Source organism: Eptesicus fuscus, chromosome 4 (genome assembly GCF_027574615.1).
Source record: "Eptesicus fuscus isolate TK198812 chromosome 4, DD_ASM_mEF_20220401, whole genome shotgun sequence".
NCBI classification, from domain to species: Eukaryota; Metazoa; Chordata; class Mammalia; order Chiroptera; family Vespertilionidae; genus Eptesicus; species Eptesicus fuscus.
The window spans coordinates 63,450,218-63,460,586 of record NC_072476.1 but is presented as its reverse complement, the minus strand read 5'-3'; the positions used below and the strand labels follow the sequence as shown (position 1 = coordinate 63,460,586).

Below are 10,369 nucleotides of genomic sequence, written 5' to 3'. Positions count from 1 at the left end.
AGAAGAATAAATATTACATGTTGATGGATGCTTGTCAGGGAAGGGAATGAGGGGCTTTCAGTGGGGTTTGTCAGACACAAAAACCTTCAGCAGATCTGCATTTTCAATGGCAAAGTGGCTAGAATTCTACAGCTGCTCCACTGGTGAACCTCAAGATTTATCTCATAAATTTAAATTATAGATGACATAGCACTGGAATGGAAATAGATGACACCTTTAAAAATAAACTAGTGCAACATTTGGGAAAAAGAATCACACATTTAAAAGGGGGGAAAAAAGAAAGTTCGAATTTGCCAAAACAGAGCTTTTATTTATTGTCCTATTTACAATTCTCTGTCTAAAATTAGCATCTCTCTTACTTTTCCTTTTAGTCCCCTTTATAAGACATGCTGTGGAAGAGCTCTGGAAGTTTTGTGCAACTCAAGTAGTAAGCCTGGGTGCAGCTATAACAAAAAGCATGCCAAGGGTGAGAGCCAAACTGGCAAGGTTTTCTGTTGTGTCAGCGTTTGCGTATTATTGCAATGTTATCATATTGCTGAAGACAGGGGAGCATGGAAACAGCAGAGCCAAGGCTGAGGAACACTGGAAGGAATGTGTGCACCTAGCTTCCGCAGAGAGTTTGGCTGCATTGGACGGGGCTTAACTTTAATAGGAACCAGTCAACTCAACTTTAATCCAATCATGTAAAATTGTGCTTTAAGATTTGTTCCAGGAGATCTTGATTGGAGCAGTCTTTCTAAATCAGATAGTGGTAAAGACTAATTAAGAATATAGGTCTGAAAGCTTGCAACATCAGATGAAGACTTGCATGCATTATAAGGAAATTTCCACTAGCCATAGCAGGGGGATGAGGGGGGGGTGTGTGTTTTTCTTTTAGGGAAATTTGAGAGAAAAAAACCTGAGATCTCCCCCTCTTCCTTTCATGTATTCATTCAAATGTCCAGATAAAAGTCAATGAAAATTTGGACATTTATCATGAGAAACCCCAATAGATTTCAAAATAAGCAAAGTTACTACCAATATTGGAAGAGTCAATTGATGAAAACTCAAAGATAAAAGCAACAGCTAGAAGCAAAATGAGTTAAATCAGAGCTATAACCTATCATTAACATTAAAATGTTTGCCGAGCAGGGAAATGTATAGCAACATTTTGCTCATTCCATGCAAGCTATTATGACAGTTGGGCTGCTCTACATTAGAAACTTTTTTTAGGGAGGGGAGAAACTAAATAAAAATCAGAGGGGATAGGGCCCAGAGAGAAACAGGAGTTCTTCCAGAGCTATCTCCTCCCTCCACTACTGGTGGTTTCTGCTCTGAGGTCAGTCATGGGAGTACACATATATTATTCAAAAGATTTAAAGATTGAAGTGGTGAGTTTAAGAGCTTTACCCTCATTCACTACTTGCCTCGTGTGCTTTCCAATTCCCTGTAGTGAGACAGAGTCAAATATATTCTCACCCTGTGATCAGTGTTGGTTTTCAACTGACACTCTGCCTGTGGAGCTCAGGAAAACCAAACACCTACTGGAATGTGTGGAAAAAAACGGATAGCAAGGCTGCCAAGTGCCTCAGTCTCTGCTCCATTCCCCGGGCTTTATCAACTTTGTTAATGGGGCATATGTGCTGAGAATTATGTAACATTAAACATGGGAAACACTTCCTGTAAAAAGGTTTCATTCTTTCTCAAAGCCAATACATTGATAGGTCTGGTGTCCAGGTAAAACACCACCCTCTAGTGTACACCTCTAAATAATGCTTTTAGGACTCCTTTGATGGTCGGTAACGATTATGACAGTTGAGAATATTAAAATAAGTATTACAATGAAGATTGTTTCCTATAAATATCCATAGGGCAATACATGCGAGAAATAACTGTACTATGGGTAATCAAAGTAACTGTTGATTTTCATTAAAAATGAAGCCAACAGTTGGCTAGATGAAAAGAATCCAGCAAAGCTCATTAATTTCATGAGTACTAGTGAGTATTTTCTATGGAATAGATGGGGTTCTATGACACAAGGATAATAAACACAAACTAAAAAATGGAAGAAAATTATTCCAATAGGTGAACATTATCTGAGAAATCCCCTTGATGGAAAATAACATAAATCGCTGGGGCTAGGGTGGCATTCAATTACTTAAGGGAACCTGGAAATGTATTAACAGAAACATTACAATGTTTCTCAGAAATGCTCAAAACAATTGAGAAATAAAATGCAAATCACCCAGATACATAAGAGAAAAATTATGTAAGTATAGATTAAATGCTTTTTTGATATCATTTTGCCTGATTCCATGTGAATAAAAGGAGTAGATGGGGCAATTAAAAGTATGCTACAATTCCCTGGCATAGGAGATTGTTGGGAAATCCTGTGAAAACATTTGACATTGCTCTCTTCTCTCTTGTACAGAGCTCAAAGAAATTGAACTCTTTTGTTGAAAATGTCTGCAGATCCTTTCTACACTGGTGACTATCTTAGGAAACTTTTTATTTTCTTCATCCTATCTAGCCTACATTGTTGAAAGTGGATTTGGCCTGGTACATAAAAGTGTGAAGCATTTGAGAGTGTTAAAAATTCTGTCCACAGGAATGCATCAAATTCATTTATATTCTCCTAGATAATATCTTCAAAATGCCTGATTAAAATTCCCTCATTGATATTTTTTAATGGAATCAGGGAACATCTAATATTTCCATCTAGCAGAAACATCATTGTTCATCAGTATTATCTTTAGTCATCAGCAAGTTATTTAGATTTTTTGCAACTAACAAATCTTTTCTCACATATATACAACCATGACCTAACTGCCTCCAATCATTTTTGGAAGTAGTTGAAAGTTAATATGAGACCTGTATATATATGTATGCATGTGTACATTTTGCCCAAGTTTTTATGTATGTGTATAGTGAAAATCAGCGGCACACAATGTACTCAGGAAGAAAATATCACCTCAAAAGAAAATGATAGTGAATGTGCCCTAGAATTTGTCTTCAGTTATTACTAAGAAACAAAACTTATCAGCACACTAGGATCCAGGAGATCCAAGTTCTTACACTGGCTCTAATTCTAATCAGGTATTATGAGTGGAGATAAATAGCTTTTCTTCACAAATCTCAGATTCTCAATTCATATTTGTGTGATTAAGGCAGAATGATTGTAAAAGCCTTTTCAAGTTGTGATAGTCTATAACTTATAAGGCTTAAGAGTTTGGCTCTCTAATTAATATTCAAATATAAGGTTATATTACATATTTTGGAAAAATTTAGATTAATATTGTTTATAATCGACACCAAATAATGTGGAACATCTAAAAGAACAACCTTTAGATAAAGAATTCAATCTCATGTTGATGACTCCCCTATTGGTCTAATTCTGTGTGGCACTGAGTCAGGAGGACAAGATGTGAAATGAGGCTGCCCGCATTAGGATCATTCTACTATCACTAGCTGCATGACTTCCATCACTTATCTGCACCTCTTACCAAAATATGGAAATAAAATAGCACCTCTTCTGCTTTGTTGGGTTGAAGGAGAAAATGTAATTAAGCATATAAGGCTTTTAGTGCAGAGTATACATATAGAACTTAACAATTTTTTTTTATTATTATGACTATTCTACCATAGAATAATAGAGAGCAATACGAGAGGAAAATCTACTTCAATTCTTATTTTTAAAAGAATTTTTTGGGGCATATGGATTTTTCAATCCTCATCAAATGGTTAATAATCTTTAATTTTGCCTCCACAATTGGCATAATCTCTCATATTTACTAGTTAGAAATACAGGTAGCAGCTGGCCAATACCCTAGTTTGTGCTATGGGAGAGATCATGCTTTCGTGAGACCTGGCTAAGCTGTCAGGTATGAATAATGAATAATAAATTAGATGGGAGAAGATTTATTAATAAAGGTATCTTTCTCGCTGTATTCCCAACAGCATATCAGTAAGAATAATTCTGAACCAGTAGCAGCTACACAAGCGTCTGCTACCGCACATACCAAATGAAAGTGGGAAGAAAGCACATTATAACTGTGGTGAACATAGCAATCTACCACAGGAAATTTATGTTATTTAGTTAATCCAACAATATAGTTTGACAGGTTCTTTTAAAATAAACAACAGTGCATTCTGAAATTTATCAAGTGATTTTTTTTTTCAAATAAATATCCACGCTGTTTCAATTAACTCAATGACATTTATGTTGAGTTGTACACTTGCTATAAAAATGGAAACTTGGATCCCTACAAAAGAAAGCCTTTTGGAGTTGAGAAATAATTTTCACTGCAGTTTCATAGCGTCTCTCCAAACTTCAAATCCAAATGTCAGAGCTAGAGATTATGATGACTGAAAAAAGTAGAGGTTTTGTTGATGTTTTCTATCCTATTACTGTTCTTATAAAGGTTTTTGTTCCAACTGAATACAACACATCATATGGTCTCTAGTTAGCACTGGCTGAGAGAAAATGAATTTGCAGAGTTCGGAGAGACTAAATAGATAGAGATAATATGGCCTGAGGATATCAGCTTCTGTACATCTATTTCTCATATTTACCAGTGTGCATAAAAAATAAGGAGGTTTTGAGTTCCGAGCATTATCTTACAAGGGTGCAAAAACACCCTGAAACTAAAATCATATTTTCAGAATTCTGACAGAAATGAGGAACTGAGGCCAAACTGACAGTACTTAGCAATCAACAAAGTTGTCCGTGTATTCATCAGCTCTACTGGGCACATTTAGCACAATTGATCAGGCTAACTTTGAGAAGGATCATAAGGATATAAAGACTCCTTCGAAGCAGTAGGGAAATGAATAGTTGAATGGAGAAAATTGTGCCACACATCTTCTTGTCCTATAACTGTTAACGCCAGCAGTCACAATCAGTAGTTTATTGTATAGGGCAATCTTGTTGATTAGAAACTGGATTCAAGTTCATCAAAATGGAATAGCATATAACTCATCCCTTCTATTCCTACAGAAATAACTTATGCATCTTTATAGACATTTTTATTTGTAGCACTATGTCATAAGGATTGGCTTTGAAAATGTATATAGTGCCTTGTCAATCACTTCTGCCATTCATTTCTTAAAGGAACTAAAAAATCAGCAAAACACACACACACACACACACACACACACACACACACACACACACACACACACAAAGATTTCACTGTGGCAAAAGAAACATTTCTATGTTATTTTTATTTAAAAGTTTTGAAATATTTGTCTTGAAATCTAATTACTTTGTCGTACTATTTGGATCATCTTTATATCAGGATGTAGGCACTTTGCTAAAGTCCCTTTTGTGTAATTGTTAATTTAATGATAAAAGAACGCCCTAAAGAAGTGGAATAATGTGCTCAGAATTACCCAGGAGGTCACTAGATGGGAAAACAATGCAAAGCCACTAAGTTTAAAGTTCATCTTCAGCCACTAACTCATTTCTCTGACCTGCAACATTAGCTCATTACCCCCAGTCTTGACCCAAACAGGAGAGGATAAACAAACTTAGTTGCTTAGCAACAAGATTGCTGAGCAAAATGGTAGTGGAACTTGCTTTAATGTTGTTTCTTGGGCTGATTGATCACTTCAAGGTCCTTACATATTGTGCAACTTTGAAAGCCAGCAACAATGAATAGAAAGCCATTTCAATAGCAACACTACAATAATTATAATATTGTTATTTAATTAATATTTATTGATACATGACTATGTTAAATACTGTTTTAAGTGCTTTGTATATGTTAACTTGTACTGTAGAAAATGGAGAAGAGTTGAAAATTATACATTATGCATTAGGATCACTCTACTATATATATATATATATATATATATATATATATATATATACACACACACATACATATGCGTGTGTGTGTGTGTGTGTATAATAGGTGTAATATATATATATATATATATTTATATAAAGTATATATTATAGATGAAAAAATATGCATTAAAAATAGAAATGGTTATTAGGTTAATCCATAAGGCAAATATATGAAAGACATCACCATGTGTATATCTCTTTGTTTTAAAGTACATATGAACACTTTATGTGAGCTTTCCTTTCAAAGATCTTAAAACACTTAATTTCAATTTATCTTTCAAGTTCTTGAAAGTTGAATATAGCATAGTATGTTTTACCTTGTAGAAAAAAAGTAAAAAAGAGAAAGCTTAAAAGATCATTGCCTCTTGTTAAAAAGGAAAGATCTATACTAATAAAAGCCTAGATGGTCCTCGCACAACGCCCTCACGTATCACAAGATGGCCACCACAAGATGGCCACCCTCATATCATCACAAGATGACCACCACAAGATGGCTAGCAAGGGAGGGCAGTTGAGGGTGACCAGACCTGCAGGGAAGAGCAGTTGGGAATGACCAGGCCTGCAGGGGAGGGCAGTTAGAGGTGACCGGGCTGGCAGGGGAGGGCAGTTGGGGGCAACCAGGCCGGCAGGGGAGGGCAGTTGGGGCAACCAGGTCAGCAGGGGAGGGCAGTTGGGTGCAAGGTCAGGCTGGCAGGGGATGGCAGTTGGGTGCCATCAGGGCAGCAGGGGAGGGCAGTCGGGGGCGACCAGGCCAGCAGGGGAGGGCAGTTGGGGGAGACCAGGCCTGCAAAGGAGTGCAGTTAGGGGTGACCAGGCTGGCAGGGGAGGGCATTGGAGGCAACCAGGCCTGCAAGGGAGGGCAGTCGGGGGCAACCAGGCAAGCAGGGGAGGGCAGTTGGAGGCGACCACGCCGGAAGGGGAGGGGAGTTGTTGGCAAGATCAGGCTGGCAGTGGAGGGCAGTTGGGAGCCATCAGGCTGGCAGTGGAGGGCAGTTGGGAATCATCAGGCTGGCAGGGGAGCAGTTAGGCATCAATCAAGCCAGCAGAGGAGCGTTTAGAGGATGATCAGGCTGGCAGGCAGAAGTGGTTAGGAGCAATCAGGCAGGCAGGTAGGCGAGCAGTTAGGAGCCAGCAGTCCCGGATTGTGAGAGGGATATCCAACTGCCGGTTTAGGGATATCCTAAATCGGCAGTTGGACATCCCACGAGGGGTCCCAGATTGGAGAGGGTGCAGGCTGGAGGGAGGAACACCCCCTTCCGTGCATGAATTTTGTGCACCAGGCCTCTAGTTAGTCATATAATTAGCTCATGAACTTTAGTTTAATGTTCCTTTCAATTTATTGCTCTTACAAACCAGATGTTGTGTGAGTGTGTATGTGAAATTTCAGCAACACAGCTTAGCTAGTACAAAGGAAACAATGCATAGACAAAATTGTATTAAAGTCATTTTGCTAAATAGTTACCTTTATCAATGCAGTTAACTTGTTACCATCAATTATTTGGGGCTCACTCTAAGGATGTCGATTACTAAGTTTCCCAGAGAAAGGACAAAAAACACAGCATCCTCATTTTTCCTCCTCATACAGGCACAATGTAGCAATAGATCACATAAAATTTCAAGAAAAATGAATGGTTCCAGACATATAAAAATGTAGCATTTTCTATGTGCAATTTCTTTTTTTTATATTTTTACTAGGGGCCTGGTGCATGAAAATTCATGCACTGGAGGGGGTGTCCCTCAGCCTGGCCTGCTCCTCTCACAGTCCAGGAGCCTTAGGGGCGGGAGGCGACCTGGCGATCAGGAGAAGGACTCGGCGATCATGCCCCATCACACCTCTGCTGCTGCCACTGCCGGCAGCACAAGCCTTGACTGGCCCTGGTTACCTGAGCCTCAAGTGGCCCTGGGTGGCTGGGCAGCCACCATCTGAGGCTTGCCTGCACCTCAGGCCAGCCCTGGGCGGCTGGGGGCTGAGGGGACTGGGGGATTCTAGAGGCAGGTGCGTGGAGCAGCCGGACCTGCCTGGAGGCGGGCCCGGCCATGCCGTGTGCCTGCTGCCCCAGTGAGGCTGAGGGACTGGGTGCCACCATCTGGTGGCTGTGGACTCCGCCATCTTTGAGGGCGTGGCAGTAAATTAGCATATTCCCTCCTCATTGGCTGTGGGCACCACCATCTTTGTGAGGTCATGATGGTCAATCAGCATATTCCCTCTTTATTAGATAGGATTGATTTCAGAGAGGAAGGGAGAGGGAGAGAGAGATAGAAATATCAATGATGAGAGAGAATCATTGATCAGCTGCCTCCTACACACCCCCAACTGGAGATCAAGCCTGCAACCTGGATATGTGCCCTGATCAGGAATAGAACTGTGACCTCCTGGTTCATAGATCCATGCACAACCACCTAACCACACCAGCCAGATTCTGTGTGCAATTTCAATGCAAACTTACTTGTTTTGAAACATGAAATGATGCCATGGTTGCCAGAAATACTACAAACTTCATTTCTAACTTTAAGTTTAGTTGCTTGTCCTGCTAATGCCCTAATGTTTTTCAGATCCTGCAGATTTACTGGGAGGAGGAAGGCAATTCACAGTGAAAACAATAGTTCAAGACACCACAGATGGAAATTTAAATGTGGTGTGATACTGCACATCAGGAGCCAGGTAAGGTAATTGTATTGCAATCTGTGAAAAGATCCCTTGGCATTTTCTTAACAAAAGCCAAGTGTTCGTGCCAATGTTTTGGCTTTCTTCCATTTTCCAGTGTCAGAGCTCCAATCACCAATTCTCTTTCTACACTTCACATCTTAAATAATTTTAGGTTTATACAATTCACATTAATATTTTCCCTCAAACATAAACTTCAGAGTTGGCAACACAGACCCTACTAGGTGTTTATGAGATTCTTCAGGAAAAACTATGTTCTGCTCTTGAGCTACAGTGACAGTAGTCTTATGTCTTTTTGAACCAAGGTCCTAATTACCTTTTCTCACATGATCCAGTGCTTAATCAAGTCAAGTGACTTAATAAAATTGAACCAACTTCAAGACAGGCACAAATAAATGCAAAATAGAAGAGACTGGGAGAGAGAATATACACATCTACACACACATAATACAATATCTAGTAGCACATTTGGGATATTTATCTTTAAAATTTTGTGCATATAAAAATAAAATGTACATTATAAAATATAAATGTGTAATTTAAAAGATAATTTATTTTGTCATCTTATCAACACCTTCAATACTGTAACCTCATGAAGGCTTAACAAATCATTGACACAGTGATTTGTTTAAATATCACATTAATTTCAAAGATACAATGTTTTGAGGACTGAATCTGAAAAGTGATATTTAAAATTTTAATTTTAATATCTGTAATAAAATATCTCAAAAAATTGTCAACAGTGGATATAAGGCTTCCAGTTCCCAGAATGGCATGTATGAAACTTGGAAGTTGCCACTCCATTTTGACAAGTAGAAAGCTGAACAAAATGAAAAGTCAACAACCCTTCCTAGATCTGTGAAATCGAGGTCACAGGGAAAACTGCTGCCCTGGAAACTGGAGCCAGGCAGAAACAGAGACCTCGCTTTCCTGGAGCAGAAGCCCAGGAGCAGAAACATCTGTGGGCGAGGGTGGAGGGGCTGGCAGGGAGGTAGGAGAACCCGCACTGTAATTGATCAATAACCTAAGGCTCAGCATTCACAACTCTGATGTTTAAATCTCCAGGGGGCCCCAGTCATAGGGGTGACCCCTCTCCCCCACTTTTGTGAATTTTACCTCCAAGGGTTCAGGCTGGTTCTCACAGTGAATATTTGAGAAAAATCCCCTCAAGCTTCCAGCAAGAGGAAGAAAAAGGAACCATTTTGACTATAAGATTGTGTTCTTCTTAACCAGTTTTGCTCTCAGGGGAAACAGTTTAACCAGAATCTAAGCTGCTGGGCTCTCTGAGGAACAAACTGACCTGAGTGAAAGAAACACCCAACTCCAGCCAGCTCATGTTGGATTTTTAGGACAGTAAAACCACTTTGTGTGATACTACAATGGTGAATACATGCCTTTATACATCTGTCCAAACCCATAGAATGTACAGCACCAAGAGTGAACCCTAATGTACACTGTAACTTCAGGTGATTATGTTGTGTCAATGCAAGTTCATCAATTGCAACAAATGTACCACTCTGGTGGGGATGTTGAAAATGGGGGAGGCCATGCATGTGTAGAGGCAGAAAGGTCCTTGGGAAATTTCTATTCCTTTCCCTAGTTTTACTGTGAACCTAAAACTGCTCTAAGAAATAAAATACGTTTTTTAAAAAAGCTGATAGAGCCTCAAACTTACTTTTTAATCTTTCATTTTTATCCAACCATTCTCATAATTATATTCTTCAGTTTTTCTCTTTTCAAATAATTTCAATTGTTTTACTCTCCCTGCATTCTATTGTTATTATGTAGCATTCATTGGATGCTCACTTGGCGTTTAGTACCTAATGCAAATAATTCCACTTAACCATTCACATCCATATCTTTAAGTAGAAATT

General features: G+C 39.0%; 1 long non-coding RNA gene across 1 annotated transcript; it reads left to right on the top strand.

The window, feature by feature from the left end:
• The first annotated feature begins 391 nt into the window (after positions 1-391).
• Positions 392-8,512, top strand: LOC129148717 (uncharacterized). The gene is made up of 3 exons (XR_008555678.1): positions 392-466; positions 2,411-2,466; positions 8,384-8,512. It is a non-coding gene; the product is annotated as an uncharacterized LOC129148717 (long non-coding RNA).
• Positions 8,513-10,369: the final 1,857 nt, after the last annotated feature.